The sequence below is a fragment of the Callithrix jacchus genome, chromosome 16 (genome assembly GCF_049354715.1).
Source record: "Callithrix jacchus isolate 240 chromosome 16, calJac240_pri, whole genome shotgun sequence".
NCBI classification, from domain to species: domain Eukaryota; kingdom Metazoa; phylum Chordata; class Mammalia; order Primates; family Cebidae; genus Callithrix; species Callithrix jacchus.
In genome coordinates this window covers 79,969,904-79,982,525 of record NC_133517.1, presented here as the reverse complement: position 1 = coordinate 79,982,525, position 12,622 = coordinate 79,969,904, and the positions used below count along the sequence as shown (strand labels likewise).

Below are 12,622 nucleotides of genomic sequence, written 5' to 3'. Positions count from 1 at the left end.
ATGAATGGGAAACCTAGCTGATCAAAGCCTGGTGTTGCTACACACCTAATACACCTATAGATCTTTGAACTTGCACCAAAAGAATGTGGTTTGGTCACTAGGAGGGATATCCTCTCCTGTGTCCATTTCAGATGTAGTGAAGGGGCGATGGACAAGAAAAAATTTCCAGAGGAAAAAGAAAGGGGTTGAAGGGGGAGGGAGGAATATGAGGGTAAGGCAAGTTGAGGCCCTGCCCTCAAGTAGAAAAATTAAGGTAGTGCAGAAACAGTCAGTAATAAAGACACTATGTGAATACAATATTTTAAAGAATCAGAATCATTGCAAAACATCATGGATGAACAAAATAGCAAAATTTTTTAATACTAACATGATCTGTAACAGTGCCATAGGAAGCCACACATCCTGAGACGAAAAAGAAAATCATGAAAACAATCCCATCATTATTAAACAGTGTTATTTTGTTCAACATAGATTTAGAGATTCTTTACATTCATGTTGTTTGTTTAAAATATATCATTAAATTTGTTTTATTATTAAGTCTTTTTGTGCTCCCTTAACTTTTATTACTGAGACAAGAACATTTTTGACCTCATCTGATGCTCTATGATTTGGGTCCTAGGACAGATACAGACACGAATTCAGAAAGTTCTGCCCAGGGAATGCCAGGGATGCCAGGTGAGCTAAAGAAGGAATTTACTCCACTGCTAGCGAAAGGAGTTATTATGGGCTGAACTGTACTCCTCTCCCCTCGCCAAAATCTTATGTGGAAGCTCTAAACCCTAGTATGTCAGAAAGGGACTCTATATTTGGAGATAAGGCCTTTAAAGAAGGGAGTAAGTTAAAATGAGGCCACTAGGGGAGTCCCTAATCCAAAGTGACTGGTCTCCTTATTAGAAGAGGGAGAGACAACAGGGTCGGGCAGAGGAAAAACCAGGTGAGGACACAGCAAGCACGTAACCATCTGCAAGCCAAGGAGAGGCCTCAGAGGAAACCACCTGCTGACAGTAAGATCGTAGACTTCTAGCCTCCAGAACTGTGAGAAAATTAATTTATTTTATTGAAGCCACTTTGTTTGTAGTAGTTTCTTATGGCTGCTCTGGCAGACCTAATACAGGAGCCTCTGGTATTCCTGCACATCAGCACTTGATCATTGTTATTAAGTGAGTGCTGCCTCTTCAGACTCTTCTTCTTTCTAACTTGGAGCCTTTTTACTTTTGTTTGTATGTTTTAATTGCAACTAAACAGCTCCTGCTCTGCTGTTTTACACTGGGGAGAGGTCAAATAACTAGTCTTTTAGGTTATATAGTTCCCTGAATTACGAGGAGCCACTCCTAGTTCTAGTGAAGGTCTATGCATCACCTGCAGATCTGGGGCTTTGAGCTGGATGTAGTAACTGGCATGCAACCCTTGGGGAACGGTGTGTGTTTTAGGGGCAGAAAGAAGGATACATAAGACTACTAGCATGACCAAAGGAAATGACAGGTACAGAATTACTATTGTCTCCAATATCTACTTTCTCTTTGTTCATTAGTAATTGAATCCCAAAATCTCAGCTGTGCAGATGGCCATCCAGGTGAAAACAACAAAAGCAAAAATCTTAAGTGGGACTCTACATTATTTTTGAGCCAGAAGGAATTGAGTGGAAGAGATGTGTGCACCTGCAGATTCATGTCCTAAAAGGGAAGTGGTACATCCTTTCCTCTCTTTTTTCATCAGACTGTTCCAAATGTCAACATTGTGATGAGCCATTTTCAACCACAGATAAAGGCTGCACCCACTGAAACCACAGTTGTTTCTGTCACGCAATTTACCCCAGCAAGTTTAATAAGAACACATCATCAGGAAATATTCATGGCTATGTCCCTGAGTCTGCAAGAAAATAAGCTAGATACTGCTGTTCTCTGGGCTTGATTTAAGCAATTTTGGAAATTCAAGTTTCGTTGAATATAAAGTGATTAAACAGTTTGGGAAATTAGATTATCAGCTTAGTAACTATAAGACCACAAATAATCCAAAATCATTCTTTCTTCTCACATAACGTTTCAAGTAGAAGTCATGGGGTTTTTAGGGTGGCATTACAACATCTAAGGCAAAAGCCTCTTCTATTTTGTAGCTTTGCCATTCCAAATTGGTATTTCTAGCCCTGACCCATCTCCTGAGCTTTAGTCATTTATCTTCATTGCCTAATCAATGCCTCCACTTGGGTATCTGAAAAATATCTCAAACTAGTTTCTAGAACAGAATTCTTAGTTTTCTCATCTAAACCATAGCTCCCGTCTTTTCCTGTCAGCAAATGCACCACGACTCACCTAATTGTTCAAATTCAACAACTTAGATCAAAATTCTGGGAATTACCCAAGACAATTTTTGTCAACTTGAAAACATATCCCAAATCTGACCACTTCCCACCATCTTCACTGTTCTCTATTGTCTAGACCACCACTTTCCCTGAATCATAAAATCATAGGAACAACCTAACTGTACTTCCCGTACTTTTAGATGGTCCAGTTCATCCCCCACACAGAGGCTACAGTGTATTGATATTCTATTGCTCCTATAACAAATTGCCACCAACTTTGTGGTTTAAACAATATAAATTCATCATCTTACTCTTTCGTAGGTCAGAAGTCCAACTTGACTCTCGCTGGGCTCCATTATTTTCTAGAGGTGCCAGTGTGGAACCCCTGCTTCCTTCTGCAGGCCGTCCACACTCCAGGACTCAAAGCCGCATTCTTCCAGCTTCAAAGCTAGTAGTGGTCGATTGAGTTCTCCTGGTATCACTCTAACCTTTCCTACCACCTTCTTCCACTTTTAAGGATTTTTTTGTTTCCATTGGGAGCACCTGCAAAATCCAAAACAGTATCTTTAAGACTAGCTGAGTAGCAACTTTTACTTCCATCTGAAATTTTCATTCCCCTCGACATGTAATGTGATGTATTCACAGTTCCAGAGATTAGGGTATGGGCATTTTTAAAGGAATGCTATTCATCCTATCATGCAGTGTAATTTTTTTTTTTTTTTTTTTTGAGATGGAGTCTCGCTCTATCACCCAGGCTGGAGTGTAATGGCACCATCTCGGCTCTTGTAAACTCTACCTCCCAGGTTCAAGTGATTCTCCTGCCTCAGCCTCCTGAGTAGCTGGGATTATAGGCAGGTGCCACCACGCCCAGCTAATGTTTTGTATTTTCAGTAGAGACACGGTTTCATCATGTTGATCAGGATCGTATCGAGTTCCTGATCTCAGGTGATCCACCCATCCTGGCCTCCCAAAGTGCTGGGAGGTGTGAGCCACTGTGCCCGGCCACACAGTGTAATTATTAAACATGTAAATCTGATCTTATTTCCCCACTCTCTTTTAGCCTCTCCATTGCCTTTTCATCCACACCTGAAACAAAATCTAATATCCAAGCAAACAGGCCTTTCAGAATCTGCCCACTTCTACTCTCTCATTCTATTCCTCAGCACTGTTTCCCCATTCATTTCTATGCAGTCTCACCAATTTTATTGCTGTTTTCCAGAATGCCAAGTTCATTCCCACCTCAGAGCCTTTGCATATTCTCTTTTCTCTGCCAGGAACTTTTCCCCTAGATATCTCTCTATGGTCTCCACCCTCATTTCATTCATGTCTCTACCCAAAGAGTATTTCCTCAGAAAGGCCATCCCTGATCATTATCTGTCACTGTCACTCATCATACTTGGTGTCAGGCATTATGGTATCAGCATATCAACCTTACTGTGATATTGTTATTCATTAATGCCACTATGTATTTATTTGCTCATTTATTCATTGTCTCTACCACAGAATGCAAGCTCCATGAGGATAGAAAATTTGTCTTTTTCTCTGTTTCATCTACAGTACATAATGGGTGTCCACACCAAATGAATGAATAAAATGGTTGAATGTAAGGAAAAATAGCCTATATACTCAACATTTTTACCTGGTCTCAAACACTGAAATAAACCAACCGCTCTTCTGCAAGAGATGAACCATTTAGATTCAGAACAACCTAGGCAGAATTCCACACTTAAGCCTCACTCAGCCCTATTTGCAATGCAATTGAAAGCCAGGGATTTGTTCCATTTTATTCTTTGTGTGTCTTGGTTTTCAAATGAGGTGTTTAATTCCAGCCGGCATGCTAAGCATGTGCAGACTCTGTGTTGAGCCTCCCGTTCCACCTTGGGGATTCTCACACAAAGCAGGACAGCATTATTAATCCACTCTCTGCAGATGCTGCAGTCACACCTTGCAGATTGTCAAAAAGAAATGACAGATGTGCAGTGCCTAGAAGCCTTGAAAGTCAACCTATGGGGTTCTGGAATTATGGCTTTCAGAAAAGTCATTATTGATCAAGTAAAGTTTCCAGCTCAAGAAAAGTGATGGCTTGAGGAAAACAACATAGTTTCAGAACACAGCAGGCTTGATCTGGATTGTTCTTAACATTCTGAACTTAAGCATCTCAATTCAAAAAAGTGTATATAGAGAATATTCCATGAACCAGAGCTTATGCCAGGGACCACAGCATTCAAAACAGAAAGAAACACTGTCTCTGTTCTCTGAACTCTCACACCCATGGTAGTGAAACTGTGATTCACACTAAAGTCCATAGATGTGTCAAGAATGTGTCTCTTTGAAACTTAGAAAAATTGCCCTGTCTTCCAATCACCACTTAAAATATCACAGGTGGACTTTGACATTTGCTATTGAAAACAAACAGAAAAACAGCCACTATCAGAATTTCAATTTTTTTTTTTTACCATGGTTATGGAGTAGGTTTGTGGAATAAGATTAAATTCTCTGATCATGTAACCAACAAACAAAATAATGGCAAAGTTTGTTGTCATCTGTATCTAGATTTTTTTTTCATACTAGTTTCATACTAGTTTAAGAGTCTGTATTCTGGCCACTGAGTCTTGACCGAATGTATCTAAAACCCACCTCCTTTTCTATTTTGAGCTCTTCTCCTGAGACTTATCTGCATCTTCAATCTTTAATGCCTGCCTCAAGTCTTGGCCACTTTGGGATTTCTGATCACTTACAAATGACCGCTATTTGCAACCTTGGACACAAGATTTCTAAACCACTCAGCTGGCACACCAGTGGCACAACTCCTGCCTGGCTTTCTGCCCACATCCTGCATATAGAACCCTCTTCTGTTGCTATCAGAGTCACAGAATGATAGCCATAGAGGTGGTAAAGTGAAACTGGGCACTCTTAAGAGATCAGCCTAGCTTCGAATTCCTTCTGCTAGACACACTGACATTTTCTGAATAACTGAAATTTGAGCTTTGAAGATAGGAAGAATTTTGTCTGAATCTCTTCAGAAGAAGTCATGTGCTACTACACATGGTAGAAACTAATTTTATTAAATAAAATGTAGCTAAGATACTTTGGAAGATAACTAAATTAAATGACAAAAGCAACTGATTCACTTTTCACCCTGGAAACCTATTTCTGAGTATTCTATGCAGGTCTCAAATCAAGAAAAATATATTTGACATTAGTGTTTCACAAGATAGATGAAAAACAGATGAATAGATAGATTACGCTGTTGATGATGAAGATAGATAGGTAGGTAGACAGACAGAGAGACAGACAGATAGACAGACGACAGATAGATAGATAGATAGATAGATAGATAGATAGATAGATAGATAAAATAAGAACTGAGTTCCCAAAGAAAGTCTAGAATAAGATGGGAACATCAGCCAAGAGGACATATATTCAGTCCACCTAAGAAAATTCTCAGCTTGGCTTCTCTGAAAGAAATGAGATAGTAAAACACTAAGAAAATCTTTAAAAGGAAGATCTGATCCTTTACATTGTTTTTGGCAATAAAAACACTGAGCTTTCAGAGATTAGCAAAAAAGCCAAGCAATGACCGGCAGTTCCAGGTCACCAGAAGATGCTGACTTAGACATAATCATATTAATGCTTTGTTCAGGAACTTCCAAGCGAATGCACATACAACTGATAGCTTCCGAATTCAGTCTTTTAAATAAGCATTGCTTAACAGTGATATCTTAACCCATTTTAATTGTTTTTTTCTTAATCATTTGCATCTCTATGTTCTCCTAGTAAAAGAAGTGTGGTGGCCCTATAGCAAATATGTTTTGCAGCTTTTGTGTTTGGAGAAGGTGGAGGGAGAACAAGAAAGCTAGTGTTTACTAAGTTTTTCCTATGTATCCATTATGACACGTATATTAAATCATCCTTACTAATATCTAGTATTTGTCTGATAATCTAGTTGTAGAAACAAGAAGCCTGAAACTCAATGAATTTTCTAATATCACATGGCTGGGGTTTCAAGTCAGGTATGTCTGACTCTTGAGGTCAAACTCTTACCAATATACTAGTTGCTGAAGAACTCCACTTGTGTCAGATCTCATAGTTCAAATGCATAGCAGCATAGGATCACCTGTCTGGCCTGTAGTGGAGTGCAGGTAGTAAGCAGACATAAGGAATCCTGACATATAAAGAGCTTTGGTGATCAACGAGCTCAGAATCTTAGAGTTAAGGAAACCGAAACTGAGAAGGCTCCTTGTCCAAGGTTATATTTGATTTTTGACCATTTGTCAATATCAGAGTTAAACCTAGAACACATAAATCTTAATTCTTAGTTCTAAACTCATTCCATTATTCCATTCATTTTACTTGAGAAGGAATTCTCAGACATGGGACCTGCAATCATTTCCTATGGAGATCAAAATCAAGCGCAGAAGAGAAGACTTGAGCCTGTGACCTGAGAGTACTCAGAAATCTTAACATTTATTCAAAGTAATGAGTCCTTTGAGGAGACTCTTTCTTATTACAGTAAAGCATAAATTTAAATTGCAACCGAAAGAAAATAATTTCACCCTTAATCCCAAATTTATCTTCTTTGCATAAAGAGCATGGATTAAGGGACAGTATTTACTTGCTGTGTTGTCTTAAGTCACTAAACTTCTCTGAGCTGCATTTTAATCATCTATAAAATGAGGATAGTAATAATACAGAGGTTCCTCGTTATCTCAATTTTATTATCTGAGTCTGCACCATAATGAGACTGCACAAGAAATCAAAAGCTATCATAACATGAAAATATCCTCTAATGCACTAATGAGTTGCTCATTTATGAAATTAGTCTGCTCTCCACATCCCTTCTCTTTTAAGATTTGTATTTATCTCTAACCATTAAATCAATGCCTTTGATCATTAGTCTATAAATATCTGGCAAATCCTTTGGCAAGCAAAACCGTAAATCTCAGAAAAATTTCAGACTCTCAAGCGATGAATGAGAGCACTGGAGAACAGTATGAAGTCACACACAAAGCAATGGACATCGAATGATCTAGCCTAGTTAGGCACCTCAAAACGACAGAAGAGAGAAAAAGTAAGGTTGGTGACAGGGCAGGAGTTAAAAAATAAATCAAATATCAAAATAATAATAAAAGACCTTGGGAAAGCTGATTAAACCTTGAATATTTCTCAAAAGTGACCTTTGATGATTCTTGGAAAGTTAATTAAACATAAAAGGATGTTGCATTATGTTCTCATTTATAGTTTTGCCAGAAATCATGTTTTTTTTTAAAAAAAACTTCATTATTTTCACTAACTATGCCTCATTGTCATTATAATCAAAATTATTACATTTATGAAAATATATTATTTTCATGACCTTTACTTTTTAAAGAAAAAGTCTCAATTGAATCCTTTTTCCCTTATATACTATGAAATTTTTGTTGCTTTCTGTATTCCTTGTAGTGAATAATTACCCTTGCATATAAAGCTCTCTTTTATCCATACCATCTTCTACTTGAGATAAAACTTGCTAATGCAATTTACAGATTCTAAAGTGCTATATAAATGTTAGAATTTACTTTGTTTTCAAAAAAATGTGGTTTTTAAATTATGTGCAAGTTACCTCTACATACATTGTTTATTTTATTCTCAAAACAACTCTTGGAGGTAGGTATATATCATCTCCAGACTATAAATTAGTAAAATGAAGAAACTTGTTCAAGGTCATATAGCTATGAGGTGAATTAGTTATACTGAGAGCCCAAATTGGCTGTCCTCAAGTCTAAGGTATTCATTCTGCTAACTTCAACCACATGGAGCCACCATTTTTTAGTTCGATAATGGCTGAACATCTGTATTTCATATGATTCTACCTTTCACATTCATTCAAGAAGTATTACTAATCTATTCCCCATCAGATATTAATCTGAATTCTAGGGATATAGTAGTGATCAATACAAGCAAGGTCACAGTTCTCATGAAAGTTACATTCTAGTAGACCACAACATATAAACAATGAAGCTAATAATTTAAATAAATAGGACAAATTAAATAAACAGGACAAATTATTGTTGTAATGTGCTATGCAGAGGATTAATAACAAATAGCATATAGAGAGTGTCTGCTGTAGACCAGATAATGTGGCACTTTGCATAGATGAAGTCATTTAATTCTCATAATTCTACAAAGTAGAGAATATTACTATCCTCATTTTTTGGATGAAAACGCTGAAGTACAGAGAGGTTAAGCTACTTGTCGTGAGTCATGCAGCTGGTAGTAATGAAGCCAAGCTTCAAACCTAACCAATCTGGCTCTCAAAGGTACTCTTAAGCACCATGCTGTACAATAGGTCAATCGGATAAAAAGTGATATCTAATAGATAACTAAAATTGCTTCTCAATATATTTTTATTAGTAATAGTACAATGTTCAGTCTTCCTACACAAATATAAAATATAATTGATTATCTCAAATTACAAATTCTTCCCTCTAGTTCTTTTGCTAAATGTGGATTCTGGGAATCAGAGCACATCACCCAAGAACAATTCCACTCAAAGTCTACACAACTGCTTAGGCTCTCATCAACTCCATATAACCCCCCTGCAAGATTTTATTAGCATGCACAATGTACTCATAGTCTTAAGGACAACAGTTTACCACTCAATAATACCACACCATGCAGCCCTACGACTGCTCCTTCCAGGAACATGCAAAATTGGAAAGAAGGGTTGAGTGAACTGGAAATAGCTGACTTCAGAATGATTTCATCTCTCTTTCGTTGCCTCTTTACTTACTGTTCAGCTGTGATCCTTGCTCATCCCCAGATCCGAAGATCAGAGGAAATGATGATCGTATTTCCAATTAGAACAAATCGTAGCTATCTTGAGCTGTATCATTAATCCTTTCAGGGACATTTGTATTGTGTTACTCATTCTATAGCCTAATGAGGCATAAAAGAAGAATCTCTTTCCTTTTCCTGTCTCTAAATGTAGGTCCAAATAATTGCTCCTGCTGCTAGAGACTAAGGTTAATTTGAAGTAAAGACCCAGCTGGGAAAATGTTCACTTGTCTAAGCAATGGAATCAAATGTGGATAGGCACTGTCATAAAACTATCACCTCATGACTTTCCTTTTTGCAGTCTGATTCTCAACTTTGTAATGCCTATTTGCCTACTGTTTATGAATGTATGCTAAGAATTTTCCATTCCTTGTTCACCAAATATTTTTTTCGTTAAAATTATTTAACACAGTTCCCTATAGTGAGGACATTTTCAGGGCTTGCACTGAGCTCCGTGAGCATAAGTAATTTTGTGGAAATAAAAAAAGTTAATAATAATTATAGTAATAACAATAAAACTGTTTAACATAATACTTTTAGTATTTATTAAGTCACTATCTTATTTAAAATCATATGTGCTAAACCATGCCCATATGGGCTGTGGATGCACAGATAACTAAGGAACCATTTCTACTTTTTTTGTTGTTGTTTTGTTTGTTTGCTTGAAACAGAGTCTCACTCTGTCGCCAGGCTGGAGTGCAGTGGCACAATCTTGGCTCACCAAAACCTCTGCCTCCTGGGTTCAAGCAATTCTCCTGCCTCAGCCTCCCAAGTAGCTGGGACTACAGGCGTGCACCACCACCCTCAGCTAATTTTTGTATTTTTAGTAGAGACAGGGTTTCACCATGTTGACCAGGATGGTCTTGATCTCCTGACCTCATGATCTGCCTGCCTCAGCCTCTCAAAGAGCTGGGATTACAGGCTTGAGTCACTGCACCTGGCCCATTTCTACTTTTAAAGAGTTTAGAATGTAATGGGAGAAGCAAAGAAGAGGTGATACATTTAATAGTGATACTTCAAAGTTACCATTATAAAAAATAAAAATACGTCAGACAATTTTTCTCACTAGTCTCTAGCATTTAAGCTCTTTCTAATAACCTTATTCAACAGAGGCTGACCCTGTAGATTTATCTCCCAAAACACCTGAGGAATGTGACATGTCCAATTAGTAATAATGGCTTGGGGAACTTAGGTATGCTCACTTGGGGGATATGTATCCATATGTTGGTTTGAAGAACAAAATGTTTTGAGAGAAAACACACCCAAGATATTTCATTTTCTCCTGCCCTCTCCTTCCTCCCTCTTAATTTTTAAACCTTATTAAAATTGTATCTTGTAAGAATCAGTGGGATTGTTTATTAAACATCCAGATTTCTGGGCCCTTTCATTGGAGAGTCTAAAGTATGTTATAAACTCACTCACTTTTTTCTGCAGTCAAAAGGAAATATATATATTTTCCACTCTGGTTAGAATAGGATTAGAAAAGAACCCTCTTTTCAGCATTCTCAGACACAGGAAGTGTTTTCTGGGCTGTTGCTAGGTGCTTTAGTAAATTATTCTGCCAGTCTCCTTAGGAGTTCTGTCATCTGGTTTGCTATGTGTGCATCCAAATTATTGATTTTGGATCAGACTGTAAGATGCAATAATAAGAACATATGTACCAAGAGTAAATGAGTTGAAAACATAAACCAGATTTATGTTTGAACAACTATCATCATAAATGAAGGAACTAGAGTTAAACCTACCCAAGAAATGCTAATAAGTTGGAAGCCAAATTGCACACTAAGAGAAATTTGGTTTATCACGCTAAACTTCTTTATTAATTCACTTCTTGCTCAATGACATCATTCCCTTTTAAGTATTCAAAGTCTATAGTACACTCACCCATTTCCTAATCAAAACCTGCTCTTAGAAAAAGATCAGATACTTTACTTGTGTTAGAGATGTATATTTGAAAATCAATTCCATAAGAAATAAGTAATTCTAGTTGTAGTTATGAAGTGTCAATAATCATAAAGCAGGCTATGGAAATTTTGTTGTTTTCTCCTATGAAGGAGGCATCTTGATACACTGAAATCACACAATGTAGGTCAGGAATATAATTGCAACTTGGTAAACAATCAAATTCCTTGAAGACTTTAGAGATTCGTAGTTACATGTATTGAATTATAGAGCCAGTGCTGATTGTACAAGTGAAAACTAACTCTTTTATAATGTATAGAAGACAGACAGATAATTAACATATTAATGGTGAAAAAACTAATATTTAAAACCAAAACAGAGTCTGTTGTTAACTACTGAGAGTATACTTTATATCACTGGAAAAATAAATACTTACATAGCCCCTCTGCTCTCGTGCCCTTGCAGAAATGACAGAAGAATAAGACCACAAGGATGTGGCCTGTGGCTTTGACTTTGAAGCCCTAGGATGAATTTCACAATAAGAGCTGGAGAAAACTACATGAAAAAAACAAAAATAATTTGGGGAGGGGTAGAGTTACTTCTCAGGTGAAGGACATTGGGAAGAGAGAAGAGAGCAGAAGAGAAAGGATAGAAAGTAACATAGTATTGATAAGAAAAGTCTTTCCAAAAGAATAGCAAGTATTCTATCTGGTTTATTTTTATGACTTCACTGAAACCATCTCCATCTTCACAAACAGGAAAGTATCCAAGATTGAATCCACCAAAATGCCTCTTGGGAGCGTTTTTATTTTTCGTTTTTGTCATTTTTGGAAGAAAGAGTTTGTGTTCAATGTATATATCATGGAATGAGGACAGCACATTGGTAGAATAAGATAATTCAGACCCTGTCCTGTCTGATTAGAAGCGAGATCTCAGCCCCAGAGACGACCAGGATGATGCAGATATCACTCCCATCACCACTCCCACAACTGCACAATCATATATACACACATGAACTATCTCTGCCAGTGTACGTAAGAAGCAGTTTGAGCCAGCTTCCTTTGAAACTCAAAGGTCAACTCGCAACTCAGCCACACATACAATATGTAGTTAATACGTAGTATTTATAACAGAGCTTTAGAAATTATTTAAATCTATCCAAATATGGGATGTAACATAGACATTAGCATTTGTGTATTTTTATGGTAGCATTTGGTTGTTACCCATTTATTTTAAGTTCCCTTAATTGTTTTGAATTTTACTAGGCAGTAGAGTGGGCAGATATATGGGAAAGAGGGAGGTAGAAAGGAACACATAGTACTCAATCCTAAAAAGAACTTCTAGTCCAATCCTAAGGTAAAATAAATGGAAGCATCCTGCACTGCAACTTTCTACCTTGACCCTAATGTAAAAATTTATATCCTGGCCAGGCGCAGTGGCTCACGCCTGTAATCCCAGCACTTTAAGAAATTGAGGCAAGCACATCACAAGGTCAGGAATTTGAGACCAACCTGGCCAACATGGTAAAACCCCATCACTACTAAAGATACAAGAATTAGCTGGTGTGGTGGTATGCAACTGTAATCACAACATTCAGGAGGCTGA

The 12,622-nt window shown here is 37.3% G+C and overlaps 1 long non-coding RNA gene across 15 annotated transcripts in view; it reads right to left on the bottom strand.

Annotated features, from left to right (window-relative positions):
* Nucleotides 1-12,622, bottom strand: part of LOC103788644 (uncharacterized) — a 469,911-nt gene that overhangs the window by 380,224 nt on the left and 77,065 nt on the right. For all 15 annotated transcript variants that reach the window (XR_013528146.1, XR_013528147.1, XR_013528145.1 and 12 more), the window contains one exon: nucleotides 2,611-2,842. This is a non-coding gene — a long non-coding RNA (uncharacterized LOC103788644). The remainder of the gene's footprint in view (nucleotides 1-2,610; nucleotides 2,843-12,622) is intronic.